This window comes from Gorilla gorilla, chromosome 12 (assembly GCF_029281585.2).
Source record: "Gorilla gorilla gorilla isolate KB3781 chromosome 12, NHGRI_mGorGor1-v2.1_pri, whole genome shotgun sequence".
NCBI lineage: Eukaryota > Metazoa > Chordata > Mammalia > Primates > Hominidae > Gorilla > Gorilla gorilla.
The window spans coordinates 88059057-88078187 of record NC_073236.2 but is presented as its reverse complement, the minus strand read 5'-3'; the positions used below and the strand labels follow the sequence as shown (position 1 = coordinate 88078187).

At 32.4% G+C, this 19131-nt stretch overlaps 1 long non-coding RNA gene across 1 annotated transcript in view; it reads left to right on the top strand.

Moving 5' to 3' along the window:
- LOC134756793 (uncharacterized) overlaps nucleotides 1–19131 on the top strand; it is a 1394997-nt gene that overhangs the window by 727356 nt on the left and 648510 nt on the right. The window contains exon 6 of the long non-coding RNA XR_010129979.1: nucleotides 18562–18647. This is a non-coding gene — a long non-coding RNA (uncharacterized lncRNA). The remainder of the gene's footprint in view (nucleotides 1–18561; nucleotides 18648–19131) is intronic.

The window sequence follows — 19131 nt, the reverse complement described above, 5'->3', positions numbered from 1 at the left end:
TTGTATCTTCCCTGGTCTCTAGCTCTAAGCAAATCAATACTCTTCTTCTTTCTTTTTTCTTGTATATAAATGATTACAGAGAATGGGACAGAGAGAGAAAATGAAGAGACATAGTTAGAGAGATACACAGGCACAGAGAGAGAGAGAGAGAGAAAAAGAGGAGGAGAAGAGAAGAGAGAAGAGACAGAGGAGAGAGAATGCAGAGAATTTACAAATGCTATAGAAAATGTGCACATTTTTCATAATAAAAATGAGTAAATACTTTCATGATATTATTATCACAGATTGATGATCTGACATAGATTTCGTGCCCTCTACCTGGGTCTCTACACGACAAACCTGAGTTAGATGTAATGTAGAGACATGTTTCCACATTGCCCTTCTTGGGGAAGGTGAGCCAGTTCTGAGGTGCCTGGTCCTAGTTGTCACAGATGCAGTTATTTCACACTAGGCTGCCTGCCAGCCTGGATTTCTCTTCCTTTTTTTTTTTTTTTTTCAATCTCCCTGGGCTTGCGTCATTACATCAACACATTCTGAAACATCTGTCAGAATCCTTGCCAGTTCAAATTTACAAAAGTGTAATAATATTCTATCTCCCCATCACCACCAAATCTTGCTAAAATAAAATCATACATTTATTTATAAAAATTTGTTGTTAAGAAAAAAACTGAAAACATCATGAAGGTCTGAGAGAAATAAAGTGGAGTTTAAAAATATTGTATCCGTGTCATATGACATATGAAAGTTTGTAATTATTAAAGATGATGAGTAATATATGGTGAGGAATATTTGGAAAACTTCTTTCAGTGTTAAAAAAAAATAAGAGTCAAATTGTATTGCCTCAGTTTTATTAAACACTTATATATTTCACATACATTTAAAAAATTTAGCCGGGTGTGGTGGCGCGCGCTTGTAATCCCAGCTACTCGGGAGGCTGAGGCAGGAGAATCACTTGAACCTGGATGGTGGAGGTTGTAGTGAGTGGAAATTGTGCCACTGAACTCCAGCCTGGGGGATAGGGCAAGATTCTGTCTCAAAAAAATAAAGGAAAAAAAAATTTTAAATCTGAATAGTTCGCTAGTGCTAAATGTTTATAGTTTTGAATCTGAATGTTTTCATAACATTTTATTTTTAGCATATTTTTTAGGTTTCCATATTCCAGTGTTGCTGCAACAAATATGTAATGTTTATAATCAGAAAAGCACTGTTAAATAACCTCTGCAAAAACTCTTTAATCTCCCTAATCTAGGGATAGGGAATTATTTTATCTATAATTTCAATTCTAATTGTTAGAGTGTGGCTGCCTGGAGCACTGACTTGAAAATAAATCTGAAACCCATCAGGAAAAAATAATGTCAATTAACATTGGTTGTCATTTGTTCAAGAGGAAAAAGTCGGAGCATGATACTCCATATTTGCCATGCATTCTGAAATGTTTTCTTTTGTCTTTTACTTTAAAAAAAGATGGATGATTTTATTTATATATTAGAACTCATGATCTATATTTTCAACTCTGCTCCAGTAGGTCTCTTATTCATTTGGTTAAAGCACCAATTACACTTACCCCGTAGCTTCTGATTTTTGATAGGACATTAGTAGAAAGACCATACATTTAAGGGCAATGAAAATAAATATCTAAGATGAAGTGATTATTATAACTTTGCAATATGGATTGAATCTGGACTAAGTACTAGTGCTATATCAGGAAGCTGGATCAATTTGACACCTACTGAAAGTGACACATGGGCCTTGCTAAAGAAAGAGTTTAAATCTGGTAGTGCTTCAGAATTTTTATTTCAGTGAGGTTCTGTAGAATTAAATTCATCTGGCATTGTGGGAAAAAGTTGTATTATATATGAACCAATTTCTTAAATAAGTGCAACTTAATCTTCTAAGAAACTTTAAAATATTTAATCTTGTTGGGTATCTTTTTTTTCCATTTTTTTCTTGCTATTTCTTTAGGGAAAAAAACAGAATATATAACACTCTTCATTAGTATGGAACACACATACTATTTTATTTCCTATTTTAAAACTTAATTACTCAAATACTCCATGAATTTATTAGCAATTGATCCAAGATTTCCCTCTTTAGTGTCAACTGCTGCTCCCTTTTCCTTATGCATAGTACATGGATCCTCAGGATTCACTTACGCAGTCCACTGAGCAGTGGCCAATCACACTTTTAATGTGAGGAAGAGTGAAAGAAAGGAAAACAGAAATTATTTCATACCAAAAGAGCCCCTGATTTTTCACTGTAACTGCTTCTTTTGTTATTCACACATAGGAGGATATGTTCCCAATCACTTTTATGATGTGAACATGCCTGCACAGTTGCCACTGCTGCATCATGTTGGGGTTCCCAAATTTAGACCTTTTTCCACTCACACTTTGTTCTCCACCACTGTGCCCTCAAAATGATCACTATTCCAGCATATCTGAGGTAAGAGGGAGCTTCTAGCCTGAGACACAAAGTGTGCCCAGAACTAGCATTCTGCTTCTAATACTCTGGTGTTATGTTGGAGTCACCAGCCCAGACCTCTTCCTTTGTAATAAGTTTCCATTTGGGATCAGCAGTGGCCCTTTCTGGAACCATCTCAAGCCATCAGTGAAGTTTGACTAACTTTGAAAGGATGGGGGCCTTGATCTTTTATTTTCTGAAGATTCCTGGCACACTATGCTAATGTACTCATATTCATTCCTCATACCTAGCTTTGTAAATGTAGAAGTCAAACTTTTAAGAAGCCACTCTCCACAGGAAGTGGATATCTCTTTCCCAACATAAGTGAGGCCACAGATTAGCACAGACAATTAAGAAGGTAAAATCTGCCAAACGTTTTTTTTTAATTCTAGCTTAGAAATGATTGGCAAGACTTAAGTTTTTTCCAATACAACTTTTAACGTATCTCTATTACAAATATACACACAATTATTAATTAATTTATTAGTTTTCATTGATACCTAATAATTTTACTTTTTTATAGAGCACACAGGATGTTCTGTACACATACAGAATTTGTAACGATCCAATCAAGGTATTTAGGTTATTCATCATCTCAAACATTTATAATTTCTTTGTGTTGAGTATGTCTCCAATCTTCTACCTCTTCTGAAATATACAATAAACTCTGTTTTTAACTACAGTCACTCTACTTGTCTCATATGGCACCAAACTAGATCGTTGTTGTCTTGATAACACAGCATTATCATTATAGCTGTAATACATAATGCTGTACCTCCTCTCCTAACCCTGGAAGTTGCAATTCATCCTTCAATGCTCAGCTCAAAGGATTATTGTCTCTAAAGTTTTAGCAAATACTGAAGCAGAATTTCACCATTTAATGGGTTCACAAGCTGCTGCCTTTATAGCTTATGGTACATATGTTTGCCAATATAAATGATCCACTTGAGCTAAATTGCCACAGCTGCTACAACACCTCTACCTATTTTTGGAGCAAAACTGAAAATCAGAACAGTTTAACTTTTTCAAAATAATGAAAAATTTCTCTCCAGTCCTCTCCATCATTATACATTAATAGGAAAAGAAAGGACAAGGACAAGGTTACAAATGTGAAAGGGTTATCTTTTTCGATTCTGATAGAAATAAGTTTAGAGCACCTGCGTGAACAACTCGTATTGAACAGCAATGCAAGGAACTGCATACCGAAGAGAAGAGTCTCTTAGTGACAAGAACCGTGTTGACCATGCAACACTATTAGCAAGTTTATTTTCATTCTTTATGTAGATGTCAGGGATATGTAGCAAAAATACATTTTTAAGTGCAACAGAGTAGATGCTTGCAAAAACAGACTGTGATAACTATCTATTTGCAAAAGTCAGTACAGATATGATTATCTCAGCATTAAATTGGCTGATGTAAAATGGAAATCATGAAAATTAAGTCACCACACAATAAAATGACAATATGTTCCTAAATCAATCATGAAAAATTTTCCCAATGAAGAAGGGACAACTTAAAATTTTCCTTTGAGAAAGTCGCGGTAATATTTGCTTAATATGCTGATAGGCTTATCAAGCTTCTTGAAAAAAACTGATTTACAATACAGTGGGGATTATTTTTTAAGTTGGAAGGGAAAGAAGGTTTGATGTAAGAGTGCTTTGAAATGTGGAGTTTTCCTAAGCATTACTCCCACAAGACCATAGTCTTGAAATTAAATTAGGCCTTTAGAATATTAGACAAAATAAATGGATTGTAACTTATTTCAATAGCTGAATGCTTATTATTTTTCAAAGGATTAATTGTGATACATAATTCTTTATATAAGTAAAAGAAATTCTCTAACTTTCAGAAACATCTAAGCTTAGTTTTCCACTAAGTTGTCTCTAACTCAACCCTCTTTTCACCTTTTTTATTATTTTAGAGCAGTAACATTTACTTCTGGAAAATCATCCAAATAAAACCAATTTACTTTCATAAAATCTAGACTTTTTGGATGTTAGAAGCATGATTTACCATCTCCTATTGGGACCTTATTGCAGAAATGATTTGCTCTTTCATTTGCTAATTGCATGACGATTAGAATCTGGACCCAAGACCTTTTTAATGCATATAATTAAATATTTCAAACTTCTTACACTTTTGATCTTCTGGTATCATATATTCAATTGATAGCATAGTTCACATTCCCCCACATACCATGAAAATACCTTTTTCCTGATTATATTAATGTATACTAAACATAAAAAAAGAAATTATATAAAATAATATTAGGACAATCACTTGAAATTTTACACCGAGGGACAACTAGTAAAAATATTTCAGTGACCTCTGATATAACACTATCTGTGCATAGATATATTCACTTATAAAACATTTCTACATATGTGGTAATAATTACAAAAGTAAGCACAATTTTAAAAATAGCTTTCTCTTCGCGCTTTAAACTTACCTCTTTATTTCTCTTCTGCTTTTGTATTTCCACATTTCTCATTTTCAATGGCCAATATTTAGGGGCTTTGTGCTATCCTTCTACACTTTAAATTTTTTATATCAAATTTCATACGTACTTTTACAGTTTCAGAAGTCTTATTGTTTTTTACATGAGTGAGATCACAAGGTTTTATACTTAGTTTTAAAAAAATTTTCTCCTTCAACAAATATAACTGGAATCCCTGCGAGTCAACCAAAATAGTTTTAACTAACTCTTCATAATGGCTAGCTAAATGGAATTCTATGGTAATACAAATTATTCTAAAATTCCAATATTTACACCCATTTTTTTCCACTCATGAAAGCATTGCAATAAGCAACTTTTATAGATATTCTTAGGTACTATTAGGTGCTTTTCTTTTGGTGGAATGAAACCCCAGGAGTGAGACTGCGGGTTGAAAGATATGTGGATTTTTTAAATAGATAACTGTCAGAATATTTTTATTAAGAACTTTAGTATTTCACATTCTTGAAGCACTATATGTGAATATCCTTTCCCACATTCCCATTGGCAAGGGCTGGTTGGTTTTTGATAGCATGAAATTTGATTTTTGGCATGATATCATTTAGGAATACAATTTTATTTTCATTCCATAGGAATAAGCAAAATCCCATGACAGTTTATTGAAAAATATGTCAGTTCCCACTGATATACTGGGAAACATCAGTCTTATATCAAATGTCCATATGTGCATACATCTATTTTTGGACTTTACCTTTTGTTCCATTTGCCTACTCCAGGACCTACCCCATTATCATACAATAACTATTACTTGGCTTCTATCCAACTGTGGTATCTGGTAAAACAAATCCCTACACCTATTCTTAATGATGATGTGGACTGATCTGGACTTTTCTTTTCCATATAAGTTTTAGTATTAGTTTGTTAATTCCACATAACCCAGTTTGGATATTTGTGGGAATTGTATGAAATATACATCAATTTTAGGAAAATTGGCCTTTTAATATACAGGCTTTTGATATCCACAGGGGAATGATTTCATCTACCCACCACAACACTCCCCCACCTATGGATACTGAAATCCTAAATCCTCCGATGCTCAAGTCTCCTATATAAAGTGGTGTACTACTTGCATATAACCTACAGCAATTTCCCCATATACTTTAAGTAATCTCTAGATTATCTTTATAATACCTACCACAATGTAAGTGCCAGGTAAATAGTTGTTACACTGTATTGGTTTTTTAAATTGTATTATTTTTCGTTGTTGTTGTTTTTTATTTTTATTTTTAAAATGTTTTCTATTTGCACTTGGTTGAATTCACGGACGTAGAACCTACAGATACAGAGGAATAATTGTGATAAGACATGTATCTTTTTTATTTTTCTACTTACTTAAAACTTCGTTAATATCTTGTTTTAAATTTCAGTCAGTTTCGGAGGAACAGATGCGTTTGGATACATGGATAAGTTCTTTAGTAGTGATTTCTGAGATTTTGGTGCGCCCATTACCCAAGGGGTGCACACTGTACTCAATGTGTCTTTTATTCCTCAACCCCTCCTACCCTTTCCCACGAGTCCCCAAAGTCCATTGTATCATTCTTATGTCTTTGTGTCTTCATAGCTCAGCTCCTGCTTATAAGTGAAAACATATAATTAAAACTTCTTTAATATATTTTAATAGTGCTTTAAAATACTTCCCCGCAAAGGTCTACCACATATTTTGATAGACTTGTTACTATTACTTTATTGTAAATATTTTGTTTTATTTTGTCTTGTTGTTATTCTATATTTGTATTATGAAGTGTTAAGCATTTTTTTTAAATTCACCATGAATGTTTTTTTAATGCATTTAAGGATTGTGTGTTTCATTAATTCTAGTTAGTAATCAGACAAAATATCTTCAGATACTGCCTTCCCCCATTTTACTGTATGGCTCTCTAGAACTTCCTTTTCATAGATTCTGTTTTGTTTTAAAGGTTACTCTATCTTCCTTATGTCAACTTCATGCTTTTCCTTTTTTATCCCTCTGGAATAATATCTTCAGATTTATTTTACAATTAAATAATTTTATCTTCAAGCATGTTTTATCTGACATTTATCCTATCTATGAAGTTTATAATTGTCCTTACTTTATTTTTCATTTCCAGAAGGGGTGTTTTGTTCTGTTTCAAGACTTTTTTACAGGATTTTAACAGAATTTTAATGCTTTTTTATTTTTAAAAAACAATTGAATAATCATTGTATACTTTCTATCTGGATTTAACATACCTGTAAAGCAAAAGTTAGCTTTGTGGTGATGGATTTGTGCTTTTTATAAAAGAAATATTTCTGGATTCTTTTTTTCTTGAGCTATTTTAAATGTCTTTATTATTATTAATATTTATTATTATTATTACATGTGCAGAATGTGCAGGTTTGTTACAAAGGTATACATGTGCCATGGTGGTTCACTGTATCCATCAGCCCATCATCTACATTGGGTATTTCTCCTAATGCTACCCCTCCCCTAACCCCCTACCCCTGACAGGCCCCAGTGTGTGATGTTCCCTTCCCTGTGTCCATGTGTTTTCATTGTACAACTCCCACTTAGGAGTGAGAAAATGTGGTGTTTGGTTTTCTGTTCTTGTGTTAGTTTGTTCAGAATGATGGTTTCTAGCTTCATCCATGTCCCTGCAAAAGACATAAACTCATCCTTTTTTGTGGCTGCATAGTATTTCATGATGTATATGTGCCATATTTTCTTTATCTAATCTATTATAGATGGGCATTTGGGTTGGTTCCAAGTCTTTGCTATTGTGAACAGTGCTGCAATAAACATACGTGTGCATGTGTCTTTATAGTAGAATGATTTATAATCCTTCGGGTGTATGCCCAGTAATGGGATTCCTGGGTCAAATGGTATTTCTGGTTCTAGATCCTTGAGGAATTGCCACACTGTCTTCCACAATGGTTGAAATAACTTACACCTCCACCAGCAGTGTAAAAGTGTTCCTAGTTCTCTTTATCCTCTACAGCATTTGTTGTTTCCTAACTTTTTAATGATCGCCATTCTAACTGGCTTGAGATGGTATCTCATTGTTATTTTGATTTGTATTTCTCCAATGACCAGTGATGATGAGCTTTTTATCATATGTTTTTGGCCACATAAATGTCTTCTTTTGAGAATTGTCTGTTCCTATCCTTCGCCCACTTTTTGATGCAGTTGTTTTTTTCTTGTAAATTTGTTTCAGTTCTGTATCAATTCTAGATATTAACCCTTTATCAGATAGATAGATTGTAAAAATTTTCTGTCATTCTGTAGGTTGCCTGATCACTCTGATGATAGTTTCTGTTACTATGCAGAAGCTCTTTAGTTTAATTAGAGCCCATTTGTCAGTTTTGGCTTTTGTTCCCATTGCTTTTGGTGTTTAATCATGAAGTCTTTGCCCATGCCTATGTCCTGAATGGTATTGCCCAGGTTTTCTTCTAGGGTTTTACGGTTTTAGGTCTTACGTTTAAGTCTTTATTTCAGGGATCATTTCTATAGTTGGTTACTATTTCTGGATTCTTAAGGCTTTATGAACTTTCAACTCTGCCCTGATTTGAAATAATGTTTTTAAAGCGGTTAACACAGCATTTTTAGTTGTCCTCTTTCAAGAATGTTTTTCTGGACATATAGTCTACCAAACTGCTGGTAAGAAGAGCTGGAATTTTAAACACTGAAATCATAGATTTTAATTTCAGAAAATATGATTCATGCTGAAGTATTTTTCCTTCTTCCTTTGGTAAGTTTTATCTTATGTGAGATCCATCTTCTCTGATAGCTTGATTTCTCTAGAAGCTTGCTGTTTCTAAATAATATGCATATTTTTATACACTAATTTCTCTATTCTCCTAAGAGCATTTTTAAATTCCTTGGCCAGCCTGTGACTCTATATCGCATAGATTTCAGGTAAGGCTGTTAAGGTCTTTCAAGTAGATATTCCACAAATTGTGGTAGATACAATGGCTTCTAGTTCTTAAAAGTTACTTGTACACAATTACCAACGCATCTCTTCTCAAATAAAACAAGAAGAAGTTGTTTCTGGTCTGAGTTCTTCATGGCAACAGTTTACGTTATTGGATCTCAGGAATAGGCAAATATTCAGTTCACCTGTGCACCTTCATCAAAGCTCTTCTCAAGCCAGAGAGATTCAATACCTTTTACCTTTCCTCTTCTTTGTACTTGAGTCTTGAAGTAAAAGCTGTCTACAAAGAAGTTTGTCTTTCATTAAAACTGGTCTCCTAGTAATGGTCAGGCTCAATCAGGGGGAAGTACTACATGTGACCGATTCTTTTTGCCTAGGATGATTTATAAAATTCACAACTCTCTAGAACTTGTCTTCAAAACTGCCCACTTAATGTTCCACTCAGAAGCGGAAGTGGATTAAAAATAGTAGAAGGCATTACACATATGTTTGGGCTACCATGTCCCCAGAATACCTTCTCACTGATTTGTCAGATTAATTATTGAGTTTCCTGCAAAATTAAACTGCTATTTGTATAAAGACTCCATTAATCTCTTTTTAAAAAGTCCCTTGTTCAATCTAAAAAAATTTTTCATTATTCATTTACTTTTCAATATTTTAATTTTGTTGACCACCTGGTTGAAAATGATTCTGCTCATCCAGCTGTTATTTCTAATTACTTTTCTTCAAAAAAATTCAATCACTAACTGAGTCTGCTGAAAAAATAGAATTATTGTTCCTTAGGATATAATCAGCTACATCTTCCTTGTCACCTGAGCTCATCTTCACCTGTATGAGCCATCTGTGATTTCAGCCACAGTTGGGTTTATTATTACAATTATGAGCTGATGTCATAAGAAAAGGAAATCGATTTAGCTGGAGTAGATAGACTCTTCTTAAAAAATTATTTAAGAAAATACATTTAGAAATATAAGAAGGACATTGAAAGATAGTACTAAACAAGTCATTATATCTAAATTTTAAACATTCTTCTATAAAGGAGCAGTAGAACACAATACTTAAAAGCACTAAGCCACACTGCTTAGGTTCAAGTATTTTTCTTAAAAAAAAACTATTTATTGGCTTTGTAATCTTGAATGAATTATTTAATTGCCACTGCCTCAATTTTGTATGTATAAAGTAAGAATAATACCTTTTACCTATTTCATAGGGTTGTCATATACGAGAAAGCACTATTTAAATATAATTATTATTAGGGAAATGAGCTGTATTGAAATGAGCTTATTTCAGAATCCATTAAAGGAAACAGAATAATTCAATATAGGGAGTCAGTATAGAGCAAGATTCACCTGTCTTGACATACTGACATCATAACATAGTAGCAATGAAACCTTGGGAAAGCAAGCCTATTAATTCCTGTTCCTAAATTATTTCCTTTGTAAAATTGGGATAATGGTACCATCCTAATAGGATTGTTTTCAATATTAGAACCATGAATGTACTATTAGTGCTATGCAACCCAGTACAAAATAGCTTTTGACTAAGTTTGATCTGTATTTATTTGTTACTGTCCTTGTTAAAACTGCGTGGGTAAAATATGAATATAAAAATGCCCACTTCCTTAATATGATCCCACAAAAATGAATCAAATAAAACAGGAGAAAGTTTTACTTCCATGATTTCTGACGTGAAATGAAATTGTTAAGAAAATACTAATTCTTGAATAAGGTAGTTCAATACCTTTAATGCTTCTTCACTTACTCTAAATCATGTTTTTTTTAATTTCTGAATGAGAGGAGAGAGAGAGAGGAAAGGAAAGAGAGAGAGAGACAAAGAAAGAAAAAGAAGAAAAGAATAAGGAAGGAAGGAGGGAAGAAGAAGGAAGAAAGAAAAGGAAAGGAAGGAAAGAAAGAGAGGGAGATACGGAGAGGGCGAGGGAGAAAGTAAGAAAATAGATATTCATTACACCATTTTTTTTTACAGTAAGAAACTGGAAGCTAATTAAATGTCCATCAATAGAAGAAAATAATTCATTACCCCATTTTTGTTACAGTAAGAAGAAACTGGAAACTCCTTAAATATCCATCAACAGCGTACAGGGAATTGGTTACATATATTATGATGCATGGTAAATACTCAGCTTTACTCAAATATTGTGACTGAGGATACAGTGTCAGTCCAATAATTAGAATGTGCAGCACCAGCTCAAGCATGATTTGAACTGGAATTTTGTAGTGGGAAAGGCAGAGATAGAGGATGCCTCCTTCTCCTGATTTCCTCTCTCCCTTTTCCAGCTGCTAGCAGGCTGATTCTCTCTCAAGGAGCTTTCACAGGTATTTGGATGTTCCCTTGACCAAGCAAATTATTACAAATGATGCACTGAGCTACTTTCTTAGATCCTGGGCATCCGATAACACATCTCCAACCTCTAATTTTTTTATCTAAGAGTTTCTTGTCTTTTTGCTAGTTTTACTGGACATTCAAAATGGCCCCTTCACTCTTCTATAGTTCATGTCTGGTGCCAGTAAAGAAAATCACACATCTCTTGATTCAACAAAATGTCAGAGTACCAAATAGAAACATTACAGCAAATAGTCACCTCTTCTCTGTTCACGGTTCACTGTCTTATTTTAGCTCTCTTGGGAATGGATCTGGCACCAGTCCTCTGTGTTTTCCAGCTTTGTGGACTATATTTGACAGCTTTCTAATGGTCTCAAGGGGCTTGGGGCTTCTTAAACACAGCATTATTGATATTTTAGCTGGAAAATTCTTTGTTGTCACGGACTGTCCTATATGTTGTAGGATGGTTAGCAATACCCTTAGTTTTTACTTACTAGATTCCATGAGCACTTTCTTAATTGTGAAAACTGAAAATGTCTCCAAACATTGCCAAATATCTTGTGGACAGTAAAACTGCCCACAAGTTAAGACCGCCTGGTTAGAAGGTAGCATCCTGCTGTGCCCATAGGAAGAAAATTCAGTGAGACAGCAGAGTAGCAATTCTCCAGATACTGTTTGGATCTGTGCCTTGCCCAAATCTTATGTAGAATTATAATCCTCAGTGTTGGAGGTGGTGCCTGGTGGGAGCTGATTGGATCATGGGGGCAGATTTCCCCCTTTGGTGCTGCTCTAGTGAAAGAGTTCTTGCAATATATGGTTGTTTAGAAGTATGCAACACCTCTAACCTAGCTCTCTCTTCCTTCTGCTCTGGTGGCCAGGTAAGATGTGCCTGCTTCTCCTTCTCTTTCTACCATGATGGGAAGCATCCTGAGGCCTCCTCAGAAGCAGAAGCTTATGCTTCCTGAACAGCCTGCAAAGCCATGAGCCACTTAAACCCCTTTTCTTTAAAAATTACCCACTCTCAGGCACTTCTTTATAGCAACCTGAGAAGGGACTAATACATCTCCTTAAGTAAGTCTCTCTAGCAACCTCTTCTCTCCTGCTCTCTTCACCATTTTATCTTCCAAGCGGAGCAGGCTTTTAAAAATCATGGAACATATTTATCTAATTACTACTGAAATTCAGGTGTGCTTCACACTTATTTAGATACCATGATATCAATGGAAGCAGGAGGAGTCTAACATTCTATATTATGTACAATATATATGTGTTTGTATGTATCTCAATAGACTAATTTTTAAATATTTCCTAAAAAAGAATGACATAGAGCCATATTTACCTACATGGAAAGGTATATAAGAAATACTTTAAACAAAAAAAATCAGAATTTAAACATTAATTATATGAGCCACTTTAAAAATTTTTATTGTTTTAATTGACAAGTAAAAATTGTGTAGGTTTATGGTATACAACATGATGTTTCCATATGTGCACACAGTGTGGAATGGCTAAATTAAGCTATTTAATAAATTCAAGACCACACATACTTAACAATTTTTTTGTTGAGGATACTTAAAATCTACTCTCTTAGCAATGTTCAAGTATACATTTTAATGAAAATAGTAATTTGCTTTTTTAAAGGAATATATATCCATACTTACAGATATACATATGACTTGGAGTAATAGAGATAAAATATTAATAATTTTTTCCAGGGCAGTTTAATATTTATATAATGTAATTACTAATGCTATTCAAAAATAAATATTTAAATGTGGTAATTTACTGCCTTAAAAATCCCCAAAATGTATTTATGAAATAATATGGGTGGTTGTTATTTCCCAGAATTAAAAATCAGAAGGGAAACTTGAGAAATGTCTAGTGACTATGGTTCAGTTGAGAAAGCATAGGAGAAAGAGGTCAATAGGTTATCAGTAAATAGATGTATCCGTTATATCCATACACCACTTACAAGGGATTTATAAGAACAACTGAATTCTAGGGAAAGCTTGTTGAAGGTTTCAAATAAGTGGCATTAATAATTAAAAGAACAAAAAATTTTAAATTTTATTTTTAATGGACAAGCAGTATGAAAAAATCGTGAATCCAGGCTGTAAAAAGCACTGAAGTTAAAACTAGAAGGAATAATATCATCAATCAATATAAAACAAGAAGGCACTTCCTAATAATTGTCAATAAATTTACAATTCCATCTTTGTTAAAATCATATTCGAAATGAAATCATGTTACATTTTAAAATGCAGTGTTTTATGCAATTTTCAATAAATACTTCCTACCTCATTTATTAAGTTTATTTATTTCTTCAACTTTTAAATAAACTTTTCTATGACCTTTGGCACACACATTCTATCTACCTGTTTGTATTTTTCCTGATTTCTACTCTGGGCTATAATATAGGAAATAAATCAATAGATTTCATTTTGCCAAATGTCAATTTTTAAGTTTGGAGAACTCGTTATTAAATTCTCATCTGCTTACACTTCCGCACCCAGTGGATTTCATCTCTTTTCGTCCTTCAACTAATATGTATTATTCCTGCTTAAGTCTTTCTAGACTTCCTTGTGTAGGGTTTACCACTCCTCTCTGTCTTTCACTATACCGATTGGATTTATGCATACTTCTATGAAATGCTCATGAAAATATCACTTTCACTAATAAGTGAACTCATTCAGAGGAAGGACCTGGAGATACCTCAAGGCAAAGTTTGGAGCTTTAGGAACATTCTGATTTAAGGCTACCGTATGAACTTTAGCGCCTGAAAGATGAATTTTAATTTTACTGTTCTTTATTAGTATAAAGAAACTAATATTTGTATGTATACTTCCATCTTTCCCATAGCAAATCACTTTCTCTATTTGCTTATTCTCTTGTCTCAATACCTCTGTTTGGTGATGATAAATTCTCTAGTTTTTCAATATCACTTTAATCTCCCTCAATTAATTTTCTATTTTAAATTTCTGGGAGAGAAAACTGGTTTGTCTCACTCTTTTGTCGTTGTTATTGTTATGTCCCATTAGTTACAGGTCAGTGGGCTATCCATAGATGATATTCTTTGTAGTAGGTTACCACCCTTTATCCAATTAGAGTGCTTAGAATGGAGGCAGTATTGTGCACTACAGAATATTGCTTTCTCGGTTACCACTGACTATTTCTTTGCCAATTTTTTAAGGTAAAGGAAGTTTTACAGGCAATGAATGAAAACTCCTGTGAAACATGATCTAAAAGGTTTTATAAATATTGCTAATTTCCAAGATCCCACATCAGTGTTAATAATCTATTTTCAATGTCTAATCTTTAAAACAAAGATAACCTGCATGAATTTTATAGAGCCCCATGAGAAGTCCCATTTTTGTGTCTTTGTATTCTTATCTCTAGCTCTAGGACAACTACTCAATCAAAGGTATTTTTTCAAGTTCTAGATGTTTCAGCTTCTGTTGTCAGCAATGCTGAGTCATAGAGAAAGAATTAAACAAAATGGAGTAGTGTTGTAAATGCGCACAAAAAAATCAATATTGCTGAATTGAGTGGAAGAAATCAATAAAGGAAGGTATGTTATTGTCAAACTTCTAAAAGGATTTTGCAAACAGTGGAGAGTAGACAAAATTCCTAAAACATATATCAGCTCAATTGTCCTTTAGTATATTACACTAAGGAAGTAGAAAAGGTAAATAAACAAACAAATGACATTGTGAATGTATATTAAGGAGATTAAATGTAAGCTAAAGAGCCCCAAGTGTGGTTTTTGAAAAAGATGGTTCTTAAAGACTAATATCTCTCTCAAAGTAGATTTATTTTTGTTAGTTGTTTGGTGTTCTTTGAGTGATGTATGTATTTTGTCTTTGTTCTTGACCTCTGAGAAAAGAACATTTTTATATGGATATATTATGCCCTTTTGTTCAATAAAAAATACCATGAGTCAAGATGTCCTTACACAGCTTAAGATGTCATATTAACTCTTAATAGATCCAGGCCTTCCAAGAAGCTGATACACTCTCATCAGTACAAGATGTCAAATTCATGATAAATAGCCTTTTAAAAATGAGATTTGGCTTAAAAAAATTGATAAACAGCCATAACATTTAACGATCATAAAAATGAATCTGCCTTGACATTTATTTCATAAATTAAGATGTTTTAAAGTTCTATGAGGCCAAAGGCTAATACTTAGTGAAATAATTCCCCTGTTCTCTAGACACAATAAAACACTTGCTATCAAATTCCTAATACTAATGCTGCTTAGTATTTTACAGTGTTTTCTGTTTTTCAAAGAAATTTTTCAAATATACTTGGTTTTATCCTCACAGCAACCCTGTGACATAAGTAAAGACATACTGGGCCTATTTTACAGATGAAGAAATAGTGATGCAGAAAGAAATAAATGGTTTAACCAAAGTTACAAAACAAGTTGGGAATTGTAATTCCACTTACTGATTCTTCTAGAAGTGCTCTTCCTGCTCTTCTATACATATTCGCCATGGGAGGAATAACTGTCCTGCTTCCATATAGAATAATAAAAAGTAATTCAATTTAGAAATAAAGCCTGCTACTGCACTGATGTCTAGACTAACAGACTATTATTGTATTGTCTGAGGCAATATTTAGGACAGCATAAGGAAATAAAAAATACCAATATATTTCTAGCATTTTAGAAGGTACCACATACCTATTAAGTACAGTCGTTTAAATAGAGCATTAGTAGAATAGAATCCTGAAATGCCATAGACGGGTAGGAATACTGAGAGCAAACACTTATAGCACATTTACTGCGTGCCTAACATTGTTGTGTTTGATCCTATGAGTTATAAATTATGCATCATTTTTAATTTTACAGTAGAGGAAACTGAGTTATGGAAAGGTAATGATTTGTTCTAGACCGCATAGCTCATTCATATTTTCAGTAGCAAATAACTATGAAAGGCAGTATTCAGTTTCTCAGTAAAGGTATGTTTCCCATGAAATGATCTGAATGATTTGCTAGAAAGTGGTAGTGAGTCAAGATTAAAATAGCCTGATTATTTTACACAGGATGATATTTGGAGATACAAAAACATAGGAAGCTACAGCAAAGATGTTCTCTTATTCTGTCAATGAACCTTTATGAAACGTAAGAAATGATGGCTGGATGTCAGAAAACTAACAAGAATTACTGAGCTAAATATGTGATTTTGATTAGAAAATATTAAAGTGCTCATCAGAAATGGTTTTTTATAAAAATGACTAAACATGCCAGTCAAGTGTTATTTGTTATACTAAGACACTGCTGAACCTCAAAACAAAAATAATGACTCAACTGCCTAGACAAGTATTTGAATAAAAATTGTTCAGTTTTATATTGTAAAAATAAACTGTATACCTAATAATAATCATTTTTAAAGCATTAAACTAGGGTAGCAAGTTCAAGTACTCCTTTAAATATAGAGATGGAAAAACACATTAGTTTTGAGAGTGAAATCTAGAATCAGATCAGACTCCTTATCTTCTAAATTCAGTGTTTTCTCTCATGTTTCCCCCAAAGAGTGAGGATGTTATGAAGAAAATGTGTGATGAAAAAATAATGTTTGAATTTGGGGAATATTTTTCTTGATTTTTTTCTTCTATTCTTTCAGAAACACAAATCTATTATGAGCCAATGACATGTTTTCTATATGTAATTTAAAACATGTTATAATTCACTTTGTTTAATTGTACCATGAATTTTATTTGGTGGGTGAATTAATTACTTTTCTAACTTATTTATGATGTTTTCTACATATTTTATCATGATGTTTCCATTAGTCCCACTTTGGGATAACTTCCAAACTTCTGTAACTTTTGATAACTTTGTGCCTCAGCAACATTAGACTCACTTATATAAATTTAATTACTGTAAACCTTGGAGATTCTAAACCACATGCCATGGGGATTCAGGAGGCAGTCATGCAAAAAGTAGATTATTTTAAAGCAAATAGACTTTAGAACATTCCAGTCAACATTGTAACATTCAGCTCAGTTTGAAAAAAATATGTCAAATTCACAGTATCTATCATGCTTACTCTACAATGTTTGTTCCCAGTATCATTGCATTGTTACCTTAATAGTTACAAAAAAAATTGCAACATTTGATGTTTCAAATTCAGTAATAATTTACACTGAAACTGAAACATACATTACAAGTAAGTGTGCATTGAACATACTTGAGCAGAATGGATATATTAAAAGCATATGTTAAATGTACAACGTAAATATTTTATATTTTGTTTCAGATTGCTTTCAATTATAGAGCAACAGACTCATGCATAAGCTCATTTTATCATTTTCTACAGAACTATGAGGTATTATATATATCAGGATATATTATATATTATATATAATTATATTTATATTATATATTATATAATTATTTTATATTATAAAATAACATATGATTTTATATATTATATTTTATATAATATATAAATATATATTTTATATTAACATATGATATATTATATGTTTTATATTATATTAATATATAATATATATTTTTATTGTATTTTATAATATATTTTATTATATATTATGTAATATATTATATATCCTTATTTATAAAAATTAATATAAATAAATATGACTCATATTCCTAAACAACTACTACAATACTAGTTTCATTTAGCCTGTTAGGTATTACTTGCGTTTCAGTATTTTTATTACAACTTTTCATTAGTAATGGAAATAAAATTTTATGAAAATCCAATACTTTGCAGGAAATGACTGTGCTGGTAGTTACCCACACTAGACAGCTGAGGATATTTCTAAGATTAATTATTTTGCTTAGAAAAATCTAGAAATGCCAATCCAATATAGCATAGCCTGATATTAGCTTTACTTCGGTAGCCTTATTGATGTTTAATTTAGTGAAGCAATAAATTTATTTAAAAATGTGTTTCTGCCTGCATTTATTTCCAGCATCTGCTTTATGAAAATCTAAAGAATTTTTAAAAATCACATAGTAAAGCATGCATTAGGTTGCACATTACCAATAATTTATAGGGAGGAAGATTACTTCAATAGTTGTTAAGACAAGAAAGACAGGCTAATTGCCACAAAACATGTCAATGTAATTGTTATTAATATTTCACATCCAATGTAAAAATAACTTGAACGTAGACTATGCATATAAAATATAGTTACAATCTTTTTTGCAAGGGTGCATATTTGAATACTACATTGCCAGCTTTTTCTTATTAAATTAGCATGATTTTAGTGACAAATAAAATGAAAGGGGGAGTGTGAATAAGAAAATATGTGAATACGTAGATGGGGATTATCGCTTCTTTTGCTTTAATACTATGTATTTATATTTTGTCTTGAATTCATTAGGAGAGCAAAGTGAATTGTGTGATTGGCTTAGAGGACAATGCTGCTACAAAAACCTGTTCCACTCCAAGGCCAACTGCAGTTTTCAGGTAAGTTATTAATAAATGAAATAAAAAGACAGAAGAGAACCTAATTTAAAAATTAAGAATAATATGAAAAGAGGGAAATGTGTATACTTGAGTTCAATTTGTCAGCTTACCATTTGCCATAATCCTCTTATCATACTTTACTAGTGTCCAGCAAATAAATGTATAGAATTAATTAACTCACAGATTTTATTTTTTATCCTGATGCCCTTTCTGAACAACTCAAGAAGTAAAATCTCAAATACTTAGAAGGGAAGGTAGAGCTAGGGTGTAAGTTCTTAAGTGGATCATTTGTTTTTTATAAGTACAACTTTACACTATTTTATGAGAAACTTTTATACCAAATTCATATCTAATTTTATTCAATTATAAATTGCAGGGATCATTACAGAAAAGTGTTTCTTATTAAAATCAATTCACTTTCTGAGGAAATTTTATTTTATTTGAATTAATGTATCAGTAGAGATTTTCATGAGTTAAAAAGCAG